The 25,464-nt window shown below is 29.7% G+C and overlaps 1 pseudogene; it reads right to left on the bottom strand.

Moving 5' to 3' along the window:
• Positions 1–652: 652 nt before the first annotated feature.
• LOC134701787 (vinculin-like) overlaps positions 653–25,464 on the bottom strand; it is a 41,883-nt pseudogene continuing 17,071 nt past the window's right edge.

The following is a 25,464-nucleotide window of genomic DNA, read 5'->3' as shown; positions in this document are numbered from 1 at the left end:
ATTAACTGAACATGTAGTCTAAAAAGTATAAACACAAAAAAACTGAACTCCGAGGAAAATTCAAAAAGGAAAGTCCAAAATCAAAAGGCAAAATCAAAAGTCCAAACACATCAAACGAATGGATATCATCTGTCATATTCCGGACTTGGTACAGGCATTGTCTAATGTAGAAAATGGTGGATTGATGTACCAATTGTCTTATTGACAGCAAAAAGTGAAGTATCATTGCACTTTGAAGTAAAAGCTATTGTTACATTTTCACTAATTCTTTTTTATCCTTTACTGACCTGTTGGTTAATTTTCGAGAATTTAAATGTCTCAAATGGATAAATATCATATAATGGCAGTTTTTATCTAATAGTTAATTTCTATGTATGTTGCATTCTTGTTTGTTTTTTGTTGCACTAAAGTGTTATGTTGTTTCATAGTTTTCCTCATACAGTTGAGGAGTTTCCCTCGGTTTTGGTTTATAAAACCAATTTGTTTTCTCCTAATCAACTTTTGACTTTTGAACAGCAATATTCTACTGTTGCCTTTATTTACACTCGATACAGTGGTAGATTCTATATGCACATTGGGCATACTAGTCATCAGTATTATATCATCTAGTCGTAAGGGAGGTGGGTACTATTAAAACATGAAAATATAGGCATTCTATTTCTATAAAATGTTTATTGGTTGTAAAGTTGTATATCTTGTACAAATAAGCCAATAGCTATATATAAACTAACAACTGGGTAAATATGAAAGACTATCTATGGTATTGCAAGTCGTTGCTAGTGTAAAATTTATGATTGACAATTTAGACAAAATTAAGTTGTGTGGGTTTTTTTCAACTTTAAAAAACCAACAGATTGCTTATGGAATCACATTAAATTCAAATTAAAAAAAATGTTGAAAGGAGGATAACACATATCAAGTGTAACATCAAAGAAGAATTTCTTTTCGCTTAGGTCAGGTAAACAACATCATGGTTAGGTAGTAATAGCATCTACATATGCTTAATATATGATATTTTAATATATTCCAAAACACTCTATATGTATTTTAAAATTAAATTGTGCCACTAAATTTGCTTTTGTGAAACAATAGGTCAAACTTTATCTAAAACAACTCATAAATATACAAATGAACACTTTTTTTTAAAGTGAGAATTACTTTCTTTATCAAAGATTTTTAATACCAAAACAAACAACTGACTATATGAGAATATTTTTCTTCATTATGATGTATATATTCTAGCTTTATCAACACATAAAAAAAACTTCTTAAATGTAAACTATTTCTTTCCTCAAGTCTGCAATAATATCAAATGGATCAGAAGAGGTAAACACAATTAAAAAAAGGCACATCCAGGGGGTATCCCCATTATAATTGAATCATAATTTTTTTATTACTGCCACACATGCTTTTTTATTTGAAATATCATTTAAAAATGCAATCTTTTATTCAATCTACTATTATTTCCATTAATTTTTTTAAATCCTTTCTTTAAATCGTTGTTTAATGGTCAACACATTATATGAATAAAACCTAAAAGAGAACTTTAGATATTTTCAAATTTAAGTACAAAGTTATGCAGGAATCAAGTTTTTTAATTGATATTGCTTAGAAAAGATTTTCTGAAAACCAAAAAAAAAATCTTCTATTCTGCATTCAGATTCTTGATACCATGACAGTTCATTATTTCAATTATTTAGCAAAAAAAAAAAAGTTCATAATATCTTTAATCAAGTAAAAAAAAATTCCTATCAAGATATATCCAATCAAAACAAAACAAATTATAATTAATAATAAAACCAAACAAGCAATATATTAAATAAAACTAAAAATAATAACATCTCAACATGCTTTGTCTAAAAATGTACAATTTATCTCAGTAATACAACTCATACCAACCAACCTTACATTATCAATGCAGATTAAGATTTTTTTTCAAATATCCAAACCTCAAGAAGAGGAAAAGTTTTTATGTATTTCTAATAAATTAGCCATTTCAGATAGAATAGACATTAATTTTCAAAAGCTGTTAGGATTTGTATCACCTTAAAACAAATACCATACTTGTAACTTAAATTTAAAGTAATTCATGACATACAAAGATTTCTGTAAGAATTTACACAAAATGGCTGATTTTATCATAATCATTTTACAGACATGTATCATCATTCATTCTCATTAATGTATAAAATGCATCAAATTTGATATTGATAGAAATCTATGTAAAACTACATATTTATTTGCATATTCTATATACATAGCACCATTTATTTTCACATGTTTAAATGAACTAAAATCTCTATATACTATTAAATAAACATACCAAACTTTCCAAAATAAAGCGTGTTCAAATATCAAAATGAAGCTATTTCACAGGTGGACTGACATTTAAAACAAATTGGTAATTAATATGAACGATGGTAAATTGCTCTATCAAGAGAATTAATTCACTTATCTTGTTTTTACTTCACAGGCACTATTTGAAAAATAGTTTAAGTACTTATAAAAAGGAATGATAATTATATCAAATTTTTTCTTCAGAAATCTAGTTCAACAACTGAAAACAACTTTAGGGTGTAGATCAATTTGGTAAAAACCTATTTGTTCACACGATTGAAAACAAAGTTTAGCCTCATGTTACTAGACTCAAAGTCACGTTACCCAACATATTGCAGTTATACAATAAGCAATATTAAAACATGGTACCAGGCTCATAGTCACGTTACTCAACATATTGTAGTTATTCAATAAGCAATATTTAAATGAACATTTGGTGTTAAAGTTAATATTTCATAAAGAAATTCCAACAGATAGCTGTAAATTAATGCTGACAATAAACCCACATACATGTGTTATATTAAAATAATGAATGAAAAGTGTGAACAAATATACAGTATATGTACCATGCAAAACATTTACACATCTAAAAAATGTGGAAAAAATATCAGCAGTCACTAGGTGTGCATATTTTGCTATATCTAAAAAAAAGCACTAATTTTACATCAAATTAGATGTATTATTCCATGATTACATTTATCAAATTTTTTCATTACTACAAATATAACAAAAATGCTTTACAAAAAAAACCCATCTTTTTTCTGTTAACATATCTAAAACAGTATCTTTAATAGTTCTTCTAAGAATACGATAAAAATGATTGTAAATATATCTGATCTTCATTTGTATTGTCTATCAATTTAAAAATCCTAGCATTGGTTTTCTTAAGAAGTGGTGGTGTACCATGGTCTTCTACGATGCCAACGAATCTGGTAACCAGAGTCTACACGGATCTTGATGGAGGCAGCTTCAGCAGCACGAACTGTTTCCTTCACAGCTTGCATCAGATTTTGGGCATTACCAACCAACATTTCAGTGGCTTCTTGATCCTCTTCAGAACCTACGATCAAAGAAAACTTGTTTTAAAGTTTAGAAACAAGAGTGGGTTTTTTTCCAAAGTTTTCTACATAGAGGCAATTTCCTATGTACAAAAATTGGTCAATTATAATTAATAGATTTTTTAAGGTCAAATTGTATCGCTTTAGTGTTTCAAGTTTAAAAGTGCTTAAGTCTAGCACTTCATGCAAAATGTGAGAAAACAACAGTAAAATACACCTGTTCTATAGCTGATAAACAATCTCCAAGCGATAATCTAAGACCACTCACTGACTGACATCAAAGAGGTGTTGCTTGTCTATAAGAATTTATCACATGTTCTTCAAGGTGGCCAACATTAAACATACCTGCCAACTGTCACTATTTGTGGGGGATATCCCCCATGGAGGCTACCAAATTGAAATTTTGAAAGAGCAATTTTGTCCACAATTTTAAACAAAACACTTAATTTTACAATGTTTCCAGGCTTATAAAAGTATGAAGAAGCCAAAAACAACTTTAAAATGTATTTGAAGGCCCCCTTGAATTTTTTTTAGGACTATGACAGCAATCTTGCATGCAAAACCCCCAGGGGCATTTTGAAAAGTTGGCAGGTATGATTAAATATAACTGAGAATTATTTATAATTTTCTTGGAAATGCACTAACTAAAACTTCTAAATGATATATATAAGAAATTTAACTAAAATTACTGATAAATTCACGACTGAAAAAATAAATTAATCCAGGTGAAATAACTTATAAGATTAATTCTGACGTATTTAAACTGGACATTCCTATACTTGAAGTTAATTTTTGCACAACAGTATTTTGAAAAACGAAAAGAAATCAATATGTATATGCTATTATTTATATTTTGTTAAAACAATTGATCTAAAATTGTCTTCATGAAAATTTATCAACTTCTATAGAAGTATTTATTGTCCCCAAAGCAATGCAAAGCAAAAGACTTAGAAATACCAGGCTTTCATCTGTCTGTCTGTTTAGTCTTGTAAGCACTATCACATGTTAAATTCTTGCAAGATTTTTTATCAAACTTATATCAGAGGTTTATATCAGTAAATATAAAAAAAAAAAGAAGATGTGCTATGATTGCCAATGAGACAAAGGTCCACAAGAGACCAAAATGACACAGAAATTAACAACTATAGGTCACTGCATGGCCTTCAATAATGAGCAAAGCCCATATCGCATAGTCAGCTATGAAAGGCCCCGATAACAATGTAAAACAATTCAAACGAGAAGACTAACAGCCTTATTTATATGACAAAATTATCAAAAAACAAATATGTAACGCATTAACAAACGACAACCACTGAATTACAAGTCTTTGATATGCTGGAAAACCAGTGCTGATCAACTATTTTGAAAAAAGTTATATCCCTTGGAAATATAAAATATGGAATTTTGTGTTGTTAGCACTCACATGTGTATAATTATTGTTAAATTTAAATCAAACTTATATCAAAGGTTTATATCAGCAATTGATTAAACAAGTTTGAAAATCTGTTTTTTTCTAAACTATTCCCCTTGGACAAATGAAATTAGAGCAACATAGGGGTACATGGTTCTTTTATTTCACTTGCAAAAGGATGGTTTTCATAATGGAATTTTTGAATTTTGATATTCCTGAATTTTTTGTTTTTTATATTTATTGAATCAAGAAAATATCAAAGCATTTGAATCTAAGAAACCTTTAATATAAATTGATAAACTTAAAACTGCTTCAGAATTTTCCATTTGAGTTTCTTATAGGTTGTAATAAACTACATGTCTAAGATTAATTTCATATAAAAGCTTCTGTTTAGGTGTAAGGATTGTGTACTGAAAGTAAAACATTAACTTTGAAACTCTTCACTTTTTTTCACCACAGAAAAGCCGAAACCTACTGTTAAGGAATTTTTTTTATAAGGACTTGGTTTCACAATACAAAATGTGATTTTTTTTTACTTTATATTATACAAAGCTGAATAATATGTGCATCAAAGTAAAAACAATAATTCAAAGATAAAGATCTATATCCTTTTGATCCAAATAAGCATTTTTTACAATTGAAAATTTAAAGCTTTTCACATACATACACTGACTTAAATAATAAACCACTTGTAAAATTGTACCATATTTGCTATCATTATACCATTATTCACCAAGCCCAATCTATATAATACTCATTCTTATATGAAATTGTTTAAAACATACTCATATGAAGATGCAGATGCAGAAATGGGCATTTTTTAATCATTCAAATCAAACAATGCATGTATAATCTTGATGAAGACTTATTTTTGTTAGTCAAAGTATAGAAATATTAAAGAACCACGTCCAAGTCAAAACACACTGCATCATGCTCAACAACAAGACAAAACACAAATCATGCTGTGCCTAGCAGCTGCAGTTTTAAACATATTATATGTCCCTGCTAGAGATCTTCAATTGGTTTTATCAGCACTTAATTTGTTTGAAATATTGTTGATTCATCATTATTTGCTGGATACCAATTTTGTGGATTTTGTGGGTACAGGTGAACCAGGAATTTAAATGATCAACAAATTACAAACTTCTATAGGCTTGTATGTAAATTTTGGTAAAACCATGAAATCAAATATTTTAGAAATTGTAAATTTTACTAAATCCACTAAAATTGGTACCCACGTAAAATAAATCAATCCACAGCATAATTTTAAAAATAATCAACATGCTCTGCAGACAATAGAGACACATATAAACCATAACCACAATAAGTTATGATAATTATTCAGGGTTCTACAATATATATATCATTATCAAGTCATTGTTTTTATTTCTTTTGGCAGAAAATTGAATTATTTAGTGTGTGAAACATTTACTACAAACCGTAACATCAAGAAATTTAACTCCCATTTTCCTGCATACATTTGCAAAATTTAATTGTATAAAAGTCCTACACTGTCATAAAAGTATTTGCATGAAATATGAAGTAAGTTTTTTTTAAATGATAAGAATGCATTTTATTAATGAAATATGTTATTCTCTTATCCCAACAAGCAGCAATAAGTAAAATTAGTCAAGTTATTGTAGAAGCCTGAGTTCTCGATATTCTCCTTTATCTAATATTAAATACATCACTTGTGGCTTAAACTTACTGGATTCTGTTTCCATGGCAACAGGTTACAGAAGCAGGCAGAAATAAAAACAAAACAAAAAAGCATATATTAGTTGTCAATCAATACAAAGCTATGTACTTTAATGATAAACCCAGCTGTATTTAGTTTCTGTTTTTAAATTCTGAAATACTTTAATAAAATTTCAATAATTTTACTATTTCAAAATAGACAGAATTTAAATTATTCTAATAAATGCTTTGGAATAAGTATTGCATTTATTAAAACTTATATGTAAAATTTTGATCTCATAAAAAAAAAAAAATTTGCTTAATTTTTTTTGAAATTCATGTGAATGGACTGATAATTTTTTTAGTTCAAAGATATATAATTCAACGATGAAAAAACAATTTGCATTAAGTCTTGATAGTAGGTTTATCATTAAAAGAATTGGCAAAATATTCATCATGCATTTAAGAAAGCAAAGGCATTGTGTCATTAAAATTGTAGAGCTTATTGAAAGAAAGTAGTCATCATGATGCTTAATATGCAATGTTGGTTAGTAACATTTGTATTGTCCTGGGTCAACATTCGGGTCAGAGGATTTCAGTAAAGAATTAAAAAGCATTAAAATATAAAATTCATACACTCCTGTTCTGTTCATAAATGAAAGACATAAAATATTACTTATTACATACAAATAAGAATATGATATGGAATAATGGCCAAATAGACAATTACTCCACAAAGACCTAACACTAAGAACCAACACATAAAATGGTCAGTTCATAATTTTTTTTTGATTCACACTAAATGTTTATTTTGATAACTATTTACAAATATTTTCAATATCCAGCAAAAGTTATACCATTAAGATTTACTTTATGAAAACTTTTATGGTACTCAACATTCTTACCTCTTTATGATTTATACTACCATCCACGGTTTGTTCAATATAATATATTCGAAAGTGGAACCAAGAAAGCTTATCAAAGCTTTTTAATCCAAAACATTTTAACCCATGCATTTTCGTATTATACATCTTTTGCTCTGACAATATTGGATCTGAACATTCCTGATATGGATGATTTTTTATCTACTCAAAAGGATAATATTTTTTAAATTTTACAGGGAAAAAAATACATATGAAACTCAGGAAGTTGGGATTTTATATTTGTCTGGAATAGTTGGTTCTTTTGTATGTCAATTCCTAACTCATATTGATTATAATAATTTAATCAGTGCTATCACATCAATCTGGAGTCAAATCATGTGAATATCAAATTAGCTAAATATGAAGGAGAAATCACACAACTTAGTTGTTTTCCTTATCCCCTACTGTCTTTGTAAAACTTGGAAGAGGGGAGATGATGTAAAAGGAAATGACACCCACAAGATTTATTTGTTTTAAGACTTCTTCATAGGAAAACAAATAATTAAAGGTCATATCAAAAGCCAGCATCAAAACTTCAGAACAACTTTAAACATAGGACTATTTGTATTAACCAAAACCTCATTTATTATTCACTATTTTGTTTATCAACTGAACTTAAGCTATTCAAACATTTGTAAGGTATTAGAATCAATATTACTGGAATGAAGCAGAATAATTCTGGTAAATTTACCTTACATTTACCATGGTCCTACCTGAAATTTTTTTGTAGTTTTAAAAATTCAAATAAATTTCATAGCTTTGAAAAGAAAATGCCAAGTGATCTAATACTTTACTGATAGGAATGATACTGAAGGTATTCCAGAAAGAATAACAACAAAGGGTAACATGTTTACTGTGGTCTATAGTTTGATCAGATTATAGCAATAATTAGGTCAACATATCATCTTGAGGTACCCCTAAATTCAAAATTTGAACAGTAGGAACATATTTGAAAACATCACATCACAAGGATTAGTGGTGGTCATTATAACGTGCTGGGAGGAAATTCACTGGTAAAAACTGCATTCATTGGTCAAATCTAAATCATCACTACTGACAAACTTTAGGAAAACTCTCAATTATTAGTCATCAACTACAAGTCAGGGTCATCCCATGCTAAATTAACTTTACCGCAAGATATTTCACCACCGTCTGGGGCTGGTACAGGTTCTATGGTAGAAATAAATCATTATGACATTTTCATGGGATCGACAGCTGTAAATGTTTCCTTGAAATACAGTAAAGGACCTAATGTTGTATTTGAATATGCCTGCTCCATACTTGCAATGTTTAAATCTCACATATCTCCCTTAAATATCACTGGGTTTACTTATTTTCTTTCATTAAAAGTATACTAAAGGAGACTGATTCATTACTCTAAAACGTGTTATTTACAAAAACAAAATTCTGATGATTTTTTTTTCTATCTTGGTTATAAGTTTATAAGGTTAAATTAATAGCTGAATCCATACAATTTATAAAATATCTTATTCCTGTCTTTTTTTTTTCTAGATATACTATGTTACCTGACACACAGGATTTTATGGGAGCATCATTTATACTTACAATATATAGAACATGGTCAGATCACAGCTTAACTTAACAATACCTACACTGCCCTGGTCAAAAGAAAGTTAGCAGCAAAACAAATGTTAAACTTCTAATGTTTAACCAATATTGATAAAACAATTATCAATTTGCACTACAGTATGTATATAAAAACTTTGCAAAGATTTAAAATTAATGTAAAAATATTAAAAATGAAGGTAGGCTGATGATTGATAAATAAGTGTATACCTTGTGCTCCCAACATGGTTGCCTTCACTGTTGATAAAATCTTTAGCTGGGTACCAATTGTAGGAATTCTCTCACAAACTTGCAATAAGTTCTGTTTAAAGGAAATACATCTATATAAATATTTATAGAAGTTTAAAACAGGTCTAAATGCCCTTACTGATATCAAAAACATTGATTTAACTAATCACCGGCAAAATTTACAAAACTAAGAGATTCTTCTGGGATTTAGGTTTTAAATAATGTAATGGTATTATAAACTTAAACAAAGTATGTTATTTAATTTATCTAAATACTCTCATTTTGAAATTCAAATTGACAATAAGGTACAGAAAAGATAGCCTTATCTAGCTCCTCCCTCATCAATATTAAGATGAAATTCAACAATCGCTAGTTGCATGCAAAATTTCATAAAAATCTTGACATGTTGCTCTTTTATGATTCATAAGTAAAAGAAGTAATGTCATTTCACACAATTTCTTAGATTAACGACCATGATATATGATTGTGCTTTTACATAGAAAATGATGATGGAAGTTTTTAACAACCTTGACTGGCTATAAAGCCCTTGCACCATCAGTAGCATATATAATATTACCAGTCTCATCCTTTTATCAGTACACTCAGCGGCTAACTTCTGTGCCAGTTTGGCCACCTCTGTTGATGACTCGGCTATATTCTTAGCTGTGGCTATCAAATCCTTCTTAGAACCACCTTCACCTCTACAGAAATACAGTCAATTATTGTATAATGCAATGCTTCCATTAGATACTATTTCAATAATAATCATTACAAGTAATAAAAGGATACATTTCACATTGGAATAATGATATGTGCTACTCTATGATACATGATTAAAAACAATTATAGTGGTACCCTATGATACATAATTCAAATAAAATATAATGTACAAATATAAAAGTGGACATTGCCAACATGAAAAGCTTTATGAATCTTTTTCTTCTTCAAATATTTTTTCTGTGACATTATTTTTTTAGAAGTAAATGCATTCTAAGATTTCTATATTTCAAATGACAGTAATTTCTTCTCATAGCCTTAATGTTTTAGCATGTTTTAACTGTAATTTCATTTTATGCAAAGCCAGAGTTGAGAACAGACTAAGACAGAAAGAAAGTTTAATATACATTTCAAGAAAATGGCCAATCATATAATAATCAATACAACGTATTAAGATGAAAGATTTTCATTCTGCCATTCATTTTAAAGCATGTAAAATGTCTTTACATAATTAAGAATATATTTGAATATTTTTAAGATTTGACAGACTTTTTCTGCATCTCAAGCATGCTTAGATTTTGTTTACATTTTTCATGTATTTAGTTATTTACAGAACCACAGAACCTCAGATCAATTGATTTAAGGTTTTAACAAGTATTGTGTTTCATGCATTATTAAGATGATAGAATGTTGAGTCTTTGCATTGAAGTGTACAAATGACTTGTTATTTTTGCTGCATTATTTAATAGTTGATGAAATTACTTTTCAGATTTGTGGTCCAGAACTGTTGACAGGTGTATACCATATTTGTTTGAGTTATCATACAAAGATATTATCATGTAAGATATAAATACTGATTGTGCACCTGATTTTACACAATGCTATTGGTGTGTGCCTTATATACATCGTTTACACTAATCTACAATATATATACTGTTTAAAATATTGCCTTCAGAAAATATAAATTACAGGGTATTTGTTTTCATGCTCATAAGGAGTATCAACTTGTGCTGTTTCCTGGTAAAATGTTTGTGACTGGAAGGAAAATCATAATCAAAGGGAAAGACTAAGAGAAAAACACCTTTTTTAATAATCAAAACTTCTGTCTACCTGAAAGTTGAAAGGGTGGATTTTTAATTCCTTAAATGCAACACAGAATTTTACAAAATGTATTTATAGATTACCTTAGCAGGGTATCCCAAAAACTATTTAACCAATACTGAATCAATTTATTGTTATCATCAATATTTGCATTTGCTGATTTCTTATTAAAAAAATTATATTAACACTTTGATAAATTTTGTGAGTCCAAATCTCTTTCCTGGATTTAATATCTACATATAGTAATTTTGAATTTTAAATTTTCTTACAACCTGAATTACCCGGTATTTATATGGAATTTAAACAATCTTTATATATCTTTCAATATTCTGAGATGACCCATCAAAATTATTGATTCTTGAATATAAAAGTAAACAAATCACTGCATACTGATTTTATCAGTAGAAATGGCACAAAGTGAATGCTAAATTTGTAGCAAATCTGTAGGTTCTTTGTTTGGAAGGATCAAACAGTCTGGGTTTTAACTCTTGTTTTACCGATAGAAGTACAACAGGCTTTGATAAGCATCATGATTTTTCATCTGAGTGAAGAAGATATGTGTGCCACAGCTAAGAAACAAAGAAATTATGATGTTTCAATGCATATATGTTAAATGAGACATTTCAATTAGAAATGTTAATAGTAGATAAATGCCTGAACTGAAGAAGGCTAAAGACTATCAATTTAACCTTTACCTTTCCCAACTGAAAATTATATATATATTGGAGTATAAGTACATGTACATACTAAAATGGTGTGATATAAATCATAGATAATTATTAAATATCAGTCTAGCAATTGTTTTTGAATGTGAAAGCCCCAATATCCAGTATCTCCTCTTTCACTTGAATTTGTACTGAACATGATTTTTCAATGTCATCTGAGCATATACATAAGAATGCTTCAGCAAAAACTTCTTTGATACTGTACTACTTAGAGCATTAAAAGTTATTGTGTAGGTCATTAATCACCAAGCTAAATCTTCTTCACTTTATAATATGCTTTTTTAGAATTAAATCTATTTTTAACCTTAACTTTTAACATCATAAACTTTTTATTTTTTGCATCGATTTGGTAAAATCAATTTGTACATACAGTATAAGTATAAAAAGCAATGAATTTGAATATTCCAAGGTACACCCTTTACCCTTCATCCCTGATTTATGATCTAAAAGTATTACCTGACCAACTGACTAAGTTTGGCCATAAGGAGAGCCATTCTTTTGGCTGCAGCTATTATCTCATTATCTTTACTTGACCACTGCTTTGTCTCCATATGGAGGGCATGTGCTGCCATCTACAACATAAAACAATATATGATCATTACATAATGATTAAAGAAGTTTCATGATCTTTCTGGATTTCTTTTAATCTGAAATTTTAGAACTTGTGAAATAGCTGTGTATTTTCAAAATTGAAAATTTGTAAATGTGATTTTTGTAGGCCGTCAGTGACAACATATGTTCAGCCATTGGCCTATACAAAACAAATGCCAACAATAACAACTTGTTAGCTTTTATATCATGTGTTTTCTGCATGTATTTCAATCGTTCAATTTCTTTGTCTGTGGTCAGGGTGAAATGTCGTTTCAGATATTTCCTCAACATCCTTTTGTTTTTATAAAGGGACATAACACTGTTACTAACCTTGTTTTGAAATAAACCCTGCCTACTTACCCCATAAAATATAGTCTCCACGTGGTCACTCTCAATATTCCTATAAATGTTTAGGAGGTAAGGTAATATGCAAAACTGACCATGATGGGTTGATTAGCCTGTGGGACAGGGAAATCTTCTTCATCATCTGTATCAGGAGGTGGGGGTCTTGCAGGGGCAGTCTCATGAGGCAGTGGTGGACGAGGTGGTATATCCCCATCTGAAATTAACATTAAATGAACAATCATTTGTCAATTAAATGCTGGTTCAACTTCAGTCCATTTTAGTCAAATAATAAACTTTTAAAAAATATTCCCTGGCTGATGAGGTATAATAAGCCAGGACTTATCACCAATCATAATAGAAATAAATACAAAACAAAAATAATTCCTGAACATTTTTTTTGTCAAAACTGTCAATTTTACTACTATTACATACCGTACATATTTAAAATGTTATATACTCCAATATAATTCAAAATTCACAGCAATTAACATCAAATAAAATTTGACATGAAAATAAATATAGTTGAAAATAATAAATCGCTATTAGCAGCCAATTTGTTTAAATTTCAAAACTATAGAGTGGGGGGGGGCTCATTTTCGCCATATCTTTTCATGTTTTCTTCAGCTTATGTTCAGGTCTTGATGTTTTTGAAGTATACCGATATTTCTATATGAAGATAACTTCAAATGCAAAATATTTTTAGCTTGAAAACGTGTTTTTTTTTAGTAAAATCATCTGAAAAGTTGGATTAAAGGGTGTTTGAAATTTCCGAATGTTTTGTCAACGGGGAACACATATTTGCCGTTTTTACATATCTATTTAAAACCAAATAACTGCAGCTTTAAACAATATTTATCAAATAAATTTCATTATAGACGAATAGCAGACATTTGAAAGGTGTAAAAAAAAACTAAAATTTAGGGCAATCAACCAAAGAATTACTAAGGAATGCTTCTTTGAAATCATTTTTCGGTCCTTTGCCGGAAGTGCCGAAATTTAGTCTCATTTAAAAAAATAATTATATTTGTTATAAAAATATAATTTAATGGCATATTTCTTCCATTTCAACCATCCTTTGAAGTTTTTACACCTCAAAATCATAAAACGGCGAAATTGTGTCCACGGCGAATATGAGCCCCCCACTCTATGTACTCTTCCCTGATATATTACTGTCTTGCCCAATAAAAATTCATTTGGGTGATAAGCATGCAACCATTAATTTGACAGGTTGCACGTCATCTATGAAATGAGAACAAACAGATGTCTAATTGTCTAGTTGTATTTGCCTACCTGTCTGTATATCATTATAACGGGGCACATGTCCATCAACAGTTTGCATGGGCATTGTCATTTGTTAAGTAGAAGACATTTAGCCAGAAATAGATTTCCATACATTGTGGTATTTTTTTCTATGGAACTTTTGAAGTACTAAATACTGTAAATTCAAAAATTATTGCTTGCATTTATTATTAGGAGTTTTCAAAAATAGAAAAAAAATGCCAGTTTTATTATTGTGATTTCTGAACAAAGTGCCAACAGGTCTATATTTAAATAATCAGAATGAGGGTACTTATCATTCGACACTTCTTAATTTACAGCAAATCAAATTTGATTTTGAATATCTTAGGTGGACATAAATTTAACATCCATTGCCCATTGAAAGTGTTGAAGGCATATGGACTTAGTTTTCTTTACTGTCCCTACAATATGTAGCATGTTAGAATTATTCATCTGATTTACCCTTTCATGAAAAGGATTGCAGAAACACATGTGCTGAACCTTCAACTGTTATAAAGGTAATGTTGTATATCATACTATATATAATTTAATGGTCCACCAATCATTTTCCTTATAATATTATGTTACGTTTTTGACTCCTCTGTATAAACTAATTTACTAATATATTGTCTAGTAACTGAAAAGTTAGCAGTATGGAAGATTTATGATTTGGGAGGGAGAAAGGAAGAATTCATTATATGCACTACAACATGTTCTACTGTTAAAAATACTAAGTAAGTGTCAATATTTGCCTTCAAGTATAAAACGAATTATTCACAAAATTTAAACAAAAATTAATTTCAACCAAACACCTTTCTTTAAACATCATGCAAAGTTGTTATGAACAACATACATCAAGAAGCAGCAAGTTTAAACCCAGGACATCCTCCACTCAAGCGCACCCAATTATGAGACTATATAGTTTGTTGATATTGGTGTATATAAAACATAATATATTATTATTTGTTAGATACCAATTTTTGTGAGTTACATGAACACAGGTTTACCACAAATTTAAATGTGTAACAAATGGCAAATTTTTTACAGGCTTGTACGCAGACTTTGGCAAAACAACAAAATCATGTGTATTTCTAACTTCACTTCATTATGGATAAGGAATTGCTATTATGGTTGAACAACCTGCATAATTTCTCCCCTTGGTCACACTTATGTTTACATTAAACAGCCCAAATAACATGCCATGCTTTTAAGAAAAACTTCTTGTAGTTTACATATTTATACTGCAATCAACCTTTCATCCTTACTAATAAAGATTTGTGGTATGCTGATTCTGTTGCAAGCGAACCATAATGTCAAATTACTGTATATTTCACATTTCAATTTGGGGTCCTCATTACGGCCCATGATAAAGTCATGTAATTTTTTTTCAAAAACAAATTCAAAGATTGGGATGGATGGAAAAAAATGTACAAATTTGATTGCAGGATAGAGTCAATTACTTTTTAGTGTCTCTAAATATTAGCTGTATTTGTACTAGGCTTGAAACAGACATAATAGCTCACTGAAGCTAACATTAGTCATTACACCTTTTTGTAGCCTCATACAAAAACAGCTGATACCTAAACACACTAGATTTAAACAGTTATTGTCTATATACTGGACCAGACAGTAGATTAAATTACAAAATATGATGAATTTTCAGAAGAAACAACTGCATCATTCTTCAAAAAATTTTCATTGTGATTAGATAGCTCAGATTTTTTCTTCTACATTTGTATTAAAGTTTATTCCTTGAATTCAACTTAAAATCTTCAAACCCAATATATAACATTATACATTTTTAAGAAGATTCTCTCAAAAAACATCAACAATAAAGACCCAAATCATCAGCATGCTAAGTTATCCTTATTAAGACATTTAAAAGTAGCAGTTATTGGGCTTCATTGATATCGTTGTATAACAGAAATTTTTTCAAATGCTGTAAATTTCATTCAATTCAATGATCAAGTCTACTGAATGATTCAAGTGCAATAATATTTTCTGCAATCTCAGCAACAGTATTATTGAACACTTTCAAAATAAATCAATTGTCACATCACCTACAATTTCTCACATAATTAGCCAATTCATAAAATTTCAAAGATTTTCAACGCCTATAAATTAACACAAATTAACACGGGTAGAAAAACAAAAATGTTCACCCACCTGCACAATTTATAAATATATTTATGAATGGAACTCAGAAAAACATACATTTTTTTACTAACTGAGTAACATGAGGTTTAAGTATAAACAAGTTTAAGTTTTATTCTAGGATCAACAATTGGTCAGTACCTGCTCATGTAAAAATAATAATTGACTAATTGTAGCTAGAATTTAAGTGCTTAACTATTGTATAGGAAGCCTATAATTTGCTTTTAAGACAGTACAGTATCAGGTCCTAACCCTTAACCATTTACAATAGTAGATCAAATTTAAACATATGTTTACATTTTTTGTTCCTTAACTTATAGAATCCCTTTTTTTTTATTATTGTAGTTCGTGTTTTGGCCATTTATAACTTATTAAAGTCTATTGACAAACTACTGTTATATAATATTTATAGTTATAAAATTAGTATCTTTTCATCTAAATAAATATTGATTCAACTTTATTGAACCATTGAGGTCCCTGGATAATGATTAAATCAGGTAAAAAAATCAAATCAGAGCGTTCTGTCTACCAAAAAAGGATTTTCTAGCTCTGGTTTTTTCTTTAAATGACATTGTTTATTAAAGATTTAACAAGCTAACCTATTTTTTTGTCACCTTCAGTATTATATAAAACATCCCACATACTCTCACCTTAAAACTCTTTATAACCTTTAGATAAATAACGAGTTTACTTTTGTAATTGCACTTTTAAAGGTAACTCAAATATAAAAAAAAATATCAATGTCAAAAATAACTAAAACGTATCATTTTTAAAATTGTGTTCAATTGGTAACAACTTTTTTTTCAACTGACTCCTTGCAACATATTCTATAATTGAATTCAAAAGGAATTTCATTATTAGTGGAATAACAAACAATTCTTGAACATGGGAATGTTAAAAGGTCAAGATGCACAAGATGACCTACTCTAAAACCATATCTACCATCATAATAGCCATAATATGGATCCCTTGGGGGTGGGGGAACTGGTGGTGGGAGGACAGGAAGGGCAGCATGTTGCCCCTGATATCCCTTCTCTTGCCTCATTGTAGCTGCAAAAAATTGACAATACACACATACAATTACATTGTGCTAATCTTTACATTGAAAGCAGTATAAGTTGCCTAGAAACAATTCAATATTATTTAACATATAATTACATGGAGTTGTGCATTTTAAAACAAATACAATGCTCTACAAAAAATTTGGACAAGTTACAATATAAATAAATGATTCCATATATAAAGCTGAACTATAATAATCTATTTAATGTACTAAGACAATTCACTTTTTGTACAAGTTTTACAATACAATATGTATGTGCTTAGCTATTATTAAGTGTCATTTAGTCATTTAAATTCAATTAATTTACTGAAGTATTTCATTTCTAAAATGGCTAAATTAATAACGTTGTTGCTGTTATTGACTTGTTAATAATCTGACATGCAAAAATATTCAAATAAAAAAATTAAAACTGGACTTGGCAAACTAAACAAAATTCTTATTTTTCTTAAAATAAATAAAAATAAATTAAAATAAGTTTCATGCTGATGTTAAATATAAATAAACCTAAATGTTATAAACTAAAATAATGTGAAACTAAAATATGGAAAATATTAGTGTAACTTAATATAAATTGTATCAAGAAGCTGAACCTAAATAAATGGGTGTCTATAAATGGAGGTAATACCTTCTGGGGGAACCATGGTGTAATGGCTATCGGCAAACTGATCTGGAACTGTGTGATGTAAAGGTGAAATGATTATACAATAAAACACAACAATTAACAATACTGAGTTCTCAATGTGCATTTACAAACAAATTACAATTGGCTTTGTCAACTGTGATTGGTTATTTGACAGCCATAAAAACAAAAAAACAATAAACACTGCATTGAACCAAGAAGGATCTGATACATGCATATTTTTTTTCTAGTTGAAGGATTTATCGGTAATTCGTATATTTTCCCTTTGATTTTACTGCCTAATATTTTCGAGTATCTATGAACTGGCTGTATCACTGAAAATATTAGGCAATACACTGTGTGACATCATAATTACCGATAAACAGAATAATAGGTAGTTTCGTTTTTGATACTGACTATATCATGTGGGATATCTTAACTCGCCCTAATGGGCTCGTCTAGATATTCCACATGATAAATAGTCAGTATCAAAAACGAAACTACCTATTACTCTATATGTACTATGGTGAGGTTTTGGAATTTATGTCTGATATTCTGACTCCTTAGTGTTTTTCCATACAATACAGGGTAAACTATTTTGCCTAAATTTTAGATTCTGGATTTATTTAATTACACTTAGGTACATCCTTTAGGCTATCTTGATCCACACTATATTCGGGTACTCTTATCAAATCTTGCATCTATCTTTTTGCTTTGCCAAGAAAGATTATGTATAATTATCAAATCTTAAGTACCGGTACCAGTCTTTGTAAGAATCAGGCAATTTTGAAAAAAATCAAAACATGGCTGTAAAAAACCCACTTACCTATCCATCCTATTTTGATGTAACACTCATCCTGAGTTAGGAATGGTAGGTCTTTAGTGTCTGCGTGTCTGGTAACTTGAGAAATCTTTAGATAAGCTTTGGTTAGAATGATAGCAAATTACAGAGTTAGCTCCCCTTAATTGTTAATTTCTAGTGCATTGAAACCAAATTTTATCTCCAATTACCAGAACAGTACAATGAAACAAATGGTATATTTTTGCATCATTATATATATATACATTTTGAACATAAATTAATGTCAACCTGAGTGGGTTTTTGTTTTTCATGTTTTCACCACTGCCTGATTCTTAGGTAGACTAGCACTTTAAAATGAGTCTAATTCTGCATGGAATTTAAGGTTTAAAATGTAAAATAATAAGTTCTGCAACGCTTTTGCATTTCAAAATCTGTTATGATTATGGAAATATGAAATGGGTCAGGTAGAATACTTCAGTTAAAAGCTTGTTTCATCATAAAGCAATCATCTGATAATCAAATTTCAAGATCAGTCCAATTCATTTTAATCTTGATCAAGAACTGTCTACAAAAATATCAGAAGTTGTAACTAAATTGGTCAGCTTAAATTCAGATTCAATCTGTTTCTATTGTGAGACCTTGTGTTGTAACTTATGTAAGGTTATTTGTGATTGAGTCTGAAATAGTTTAACAATGTTTATGGTAAACTGGATCTACTCCTGTCTGAGAAATCATAAAACTTTGGATTAAAGCATTATTTCCCACATATATGAAAAAAAATTCTAAAAAAATACACATGCAAAAAAAATATTATGCTGAAATAAATCAATACATTTAAATATATATGACAATTACAAAGTACTTAATAATCAAATTTGAAAAGAAAGGTTTGAAAAAATCACTCAATCTTTGTGAGGGAAATTCAACAAAATAAAATGTAATGAAATCTGATGTACTAGGATATAAATTTACAACATATAACAGAATGTATAGCTTATTATCGCTATTTTACAAAATTTCCTTTAATCTTACTGACTGATAATTTCCTTTCTCAGCACAGTTAAGTGATATGAAAAATTATCGCTAGTAACTAAGGAAGCACATGCCAGTTGTCAATGAAATTATCAACGTCGTCATACGTAAAATAGCGATAAACAGATTATCATTGGTCATCTCTACTCTATAGCTTTTCTCACTTTCGCCGTACTGGCCCAAGCGAGAAAAGCAATCTCTTTTAGATGATCAACAACAATCTATAAGTATAGCTAAGAATAAAATCGTAATATTGATACTGTTTACACCTGTAGTCAGAAACAGTGATAGATTTAAATCTAACTTTCTGTCTTTTTAAATAGAAAACATAAACATGCAAAAACACCTTATGAAAAATAAAGGCATGCCATCACACAATGCTTTAATGTAGAATATCATCTCCTGGACGAAATAGGATATGTAATACTGATCTTCATTTTGATAGAAAACAGAATTTATATTGTTTCAATATTAACTCATTGTTGAAATGACATTCAAATAACATGTAAAAAAAAAAAGTGAAATAAAATTCATATGTATTTAATGTATGATAAACAAATAACTTTTTTTAAATTTTCTTAGCAAATCAGTTTGTCATTCATGAATATTAATATGAAATTAAATTACAAAGTAATACACTTCACATGTATATGTTAGCCTCAGATCTATGCAAGTCTTAAATCTGTGTCTTATTTCATTACGTCATAGACGTCACAAATCTATGTCCTTTTTTTTCTCAAATCTATATCCTTTTCAACAAGTCATGTACTGTATAATGTGTTGAAGTCACAATGTTCAAAACATCTCCCAAAAAAATTATTTGTCAATAACATCTTCAAGGTCAAACAGTGAAATAAATTTGTCTCTTTCTTTTTTTTTTCATTTCTATTTTGTGTTAAAGACGTCACAAAACTATATATATCCTCTTGATCAAGTCATGCACTGTATTTTTTGCTGAGGTCACAATTTTCAAACCATCTTTCAGGAAATATGATTTGTCAATAACATCTTGAAGGCCAAACAGTAAAAGTAACATTTGTCTTCTTTTTTTTCTAGTCTACATTGCGTCATAGATATCACAAATCTATGTCCTATCTTTTCTCAAATCTGTGTCCATTTTATCAAGTCATGCAGTCTTGCGTGTCGACGTCTTCAGGAAATGAGTTTTGTCAATAACATCTTCAAGGCCGAACAGTAAAAATAGTTTTGTCTTTCATTTTTTTTTTTTTTTCTTAATTTAATTGTGTGCTTTATGTCCATTTGATGGGTTTAGCTCTTTCCAATTGGTTTTTAACAGTTTGTAATAATGTGTTGTTAAACAACAGTGCCAGAGTATAGTAGGATTGAGTTTTTTAACCCTAAGACATTCTATATTTGCTTGTTCAAGGTCAAGTCATGTCACAAAAAATCTTCTTTATAAAGAAAAAGGATTGCAAAAAACAAAAGGCTATAGATTTGATTGTCGTAAAGTCACATGACACAGATCTGAGGATAGGAAACCATTTTAAGACCAGACATAGATTTGACTCTAACATATATGTATACATGTATGTACAGAAAATTACAATGTGGACAATATGTCTTATGCTGTGAACAACATATAAATTAAAGAACACAATGTGGTTTGTTAAGACAAAAAAGGGGTGTGACACTCAGTGTACACATGCTTGGATTCTACCTCTAGCTATCACCCTCGGTGATTTAGGGGCTACTGGTGGGGGTTTTGGACTATATGCTGTGCTAGGCACTGCTGAAGCTTGTACTGGTTTCTGGCCGTTCCATATGTCACCAAATTCTTGCAAATCTACGTTTACAACATCAAAACAAAATAACTATCTACATTTATACATAAAATATATAATAAACTATACATAAAACTAAAATATTTAAATACATAAAAATATACATCAATGGCTGAAAACTGCAAAGAATTCTGGGAAGGCAAAATATTGAATATTTCAGCAGGATTTATACAGCTGCCCAATAAGTAATTTGTGCAATAAAAAAAGTTATAGTATTATTACCGGAAATAGAAATTGGAGAAATTGTCCTCCTCCCTGTTCCTGTAAAGCCATCTATGAGCAATAATATTAATATGAATACATACAGATTTACAACAAAAGACGGTACATTTTGTCAAGCTTTCTGATCATGTTTCACAACAATTTTAAATCCATTACTTAAACAGGATGACAACATTCAAATATTGTTACAGGGAAATATAAATGTTTGTAGCAGTTAGATGGATTGAAAGTTCCCAAGTTAATATCTAAAATTCATGTGTCCATTTCACAGTATAGCCATTTTTAGTTATTATCTAGATTTTCAGTGATAAGGATGATTTCCCCATTTCAATAAATATTTAGAAGACAAATTTTAGATAACAAAAGTTTTTCTTGTTTACATCAGATACATTTTTTGTTGATTCAGAATACATCAATTAACGATTTTAGAAGTAATTCATTGTTAATTGGACCATATTCATAAAAATCTAATTGTGAAAATCATCCATTCAAGTTAAAAGGTGTTGGATTTGAGGTGAACATAAAACTTATTGAACACATTGAGTGTATTTTACTTTTCATACAGAATTGAAATGTTTCAACTTTTTACAACATCTAATTGTGCTAATAATTGGGCAAACTCCATTTAAACTCATAAAGCGATGTAGCTAATTTCAATGTGTGACCAATATTATAGACTAACCATTTCTTTGTATCTGAAGTTATTGAAAGTTGATACTTTCTTGACTCAACACTGCTATTGAGTTGATAGATTATAGAGGATTCAGCCACAAAACATTAAACAGGTTGATAAAAGGATGGAAGAAAAAAGGGATTTCAAATACTGAATTTAGACTTACCATTGAAATATATTGAGTTGGAAATTATAGAAGAGACAGACATACCTCGCTGAATGTGTTGAGAAAAATCATGGATGAAAAGGAAGGGTCTTATACCTAATTTAGACTTACCATTGATAATTAGTGAGAGAAGACTTTATGTTAGGAGGGATTTGTTATACTTAATTTAAACTCACCATTGATATTGAGTTATTGAGTTGAGAGAAGATTTGATGATGAAAAGGGACTTGTAATACTTAATTTAGACTTACCATTGATATTGAGTTGAGACATATCTGGAGGGGGTGGGGGAGGGAACATATCTTCTCCCCTACTCACAGTCACTGCATCCCTAACACCAGCAACACCATTTATCAACTGAAAGGAAAAGTGAGTTATACAATTCTTAATCTCTTTTTTAATTCTTGCATCTTCCTGTATTGACAAGCAAGATCCTAAATGATCCATACATGCTACACTTAAATCATTTACAAATAAATTTGACTGCAAAAAATAAAGCACATTTTCTAACAGTTAAAATCACATAACTCTTGAATGACCACCTTAAATAAAAGTTCAATATCAAATGGAATCTTTCTTCAACCAATATTCTTTACCATGTTTACAACTTGTGAACAGACCAACAGACAGTAAAATGGTATATACAAAAGTCATTATATATACTGCATATTAAATCATCATCAATACTGTAATATTGTTATGTTGCACAAGGATAAGAGAAAATCATTTCTTCTTATACAAGTAAATTAAATTTAGGCATTAATGAGAAGTGGGAGTATTTTCAAAAATTTCAGAATAATTTAGTTCAAATCCTTTACACCTTATTCCAAACAATTTGACAGATGTTTATTTTCTGTTCTTATTACTTTTAAAGTGTTGACTACTTTCTAATGTAAATCAAATATCTCCTTACCCCAACTGAAAATTTGATTTTGACAGTTTACAAGATTCTGGTGTCAAAATATCAAGAATTGAATTAACATTTTCATGATATTATCACTTCAAAGTTTCACCGGGTGTCAAACAAGAAATTTGCTGACCTTATGAAAATTTTCAAACTTGCTAGCCTTTCAATCATTTTACATTATTTAACTGTGTGTCACATGATTTCTGGAAAGTTGTCTTTCTGATATTTCTCATTTACAAGATAGTTACACATTAGCCAATGTTCCCTTGTCTATGTTCCAGACCGTATGAGTATTTGGACTGTACGCGTACGGTCTGACTGATTTTAAGAAGTAGATCAAGTTCCTAAGATACGAATGTATACTACAGGTCAACATAACTGAAATCTCGAATTAATATAAAATCTTAAATAGTAATTGGAATAAAAACATAATATTTTAATTATTCAAAAAAGTCGCGTTAATTTAATCCGTTAAACCCATGTAATATATTTCATGTCAGAAATACATGTACACGAAATTGAATATTGCTCACTTAATTGAAGTTATCAGATTATTTAGAAGTTAACAAAATGTGGGAAGAAAAGTTTGTAGAACATTTAGGAACTTTACTGGAAAAACCGTCAAACCAGCTGTTTACTTGTGAGAAAACTGAGAGAATTAGAAGTGTTTTGATAAAAGGGAAAGGGGATTCAGCGAGATTCCGACAATATGTTAAGGAGAAGCAATTCGCATTGATCAATTGTCCTGAATTTGGAATGGAAAACGAACTCTGCATTCCCGCAAATGAGGTGAGGTTTAAGAATAATCTTTATTTAGTTTGAATTACATATAATCTTACCAACTTCTTGTGTTTTCTCCTATTATCATAATATCAACTTTCGTTCAGTGGTGAAATGGTTACTTGGTGTGCTGAATATGAATTCGACATATCAACCATCCATTATCACCAATAACCATCATAAACATCATCATTATCACTATTATCCGCCTCTACATCATTATCATAATCATCAGTCACCATCCAATTTGACTCCGATATCTATCGTTTCAACTTGTGTTAATCAAAAGGGGGGAACAAACTACTATTCTATTTTTTTTTTGTTTTTTAAAACTTTATCTCTTTTGATATGAGTATTATAATACTTTTTTTTTATCTAATTTAAGTTTTTCATTTGTTTCCCTTTTTAAATTGATTTATTTTCTTTGTAGGAATCTAGAAGAATGGGAATTCTCGCCAATTGGAAAAAAGATGTTCCAGTTGATAAGATATTTGAAGTACTGAAGTCTGTACACGAGGGAGCTAGGGCTCATACAGGATACCATAAATTGTACAAGGACGTTGAACAAACGTATTATGGGATTCCAAGAAAAGCATGCATGGAATTCATCAAAGGATGTGTTCAGTGTGCATGTAAAAAGCCACAAAGAAACGTTGCTCCATTGACGCCCATCACATCAAAATATTTTATGCACAGGGGGCAGTTAGACTTAGTTGACAAACGTGCTGACCCAGACGGGCAATACTGTTGGATCGGTCACTACATTGACCATTATACAAAATTTAATTTCTTCTGGCCTCAGATGAATAAGTCTGCAGATGAAGTAGCACACAATTTATCAGTGCATGTGTTTTCTGTTGTTGGTCTTCCGTCTATCCTACAGCATGACAACGGGAGAGAATTTTGCAACGCAGTAATTAGAGAAACTTTAAAACTTTGGCCCGGCGATGGAGATGTTAAGATAATAACAGGAAGACCTAGGCATCCAAGAACACAGGGTTTAGTGGAACAGGTTCATGACTCACTTCACAAACTGTTGGCATCAAAACGAGCAGACAAACCTGGCTCAGGATGGCTTGAGTTTTTGTATGAGATACAGTATACACTTAACACACAGTGTCATTCTAGTATCAAATGACACCTTTTGAAGCTGTATTTGGTCAAAAAGCTAATGATGGTATTTGTGTAGGTTCGCAAGAGACTGATGAGTTCATTGACGAAGAGAATATTGAGTACATGATTGAAGCAGAAGGAGACGTAATGACT

Source organism: Mytilus trossulus, unplaced genomic scaffold (assembly GCF_036588685.1).
Source record: "Mytilus trossulus isolate FHL-02 unplaced genomic scaffold, PNRI_Mtr1.1.1.hap1 h1tg000343l___fragment_1__unscaffolded, whole genome shotgun sequence".
Taxonomy (NCBI): Eukaryota; Metazoa; Mollusca; class Bivalvia; order Mytilida; family Mytilidae; genus Mytilus; species Mytilus trossulus.
Note: the sequence above shows the minus strand (reverse complement) of the source record. Positions and strands in the feature narration are given on the sequence as shown.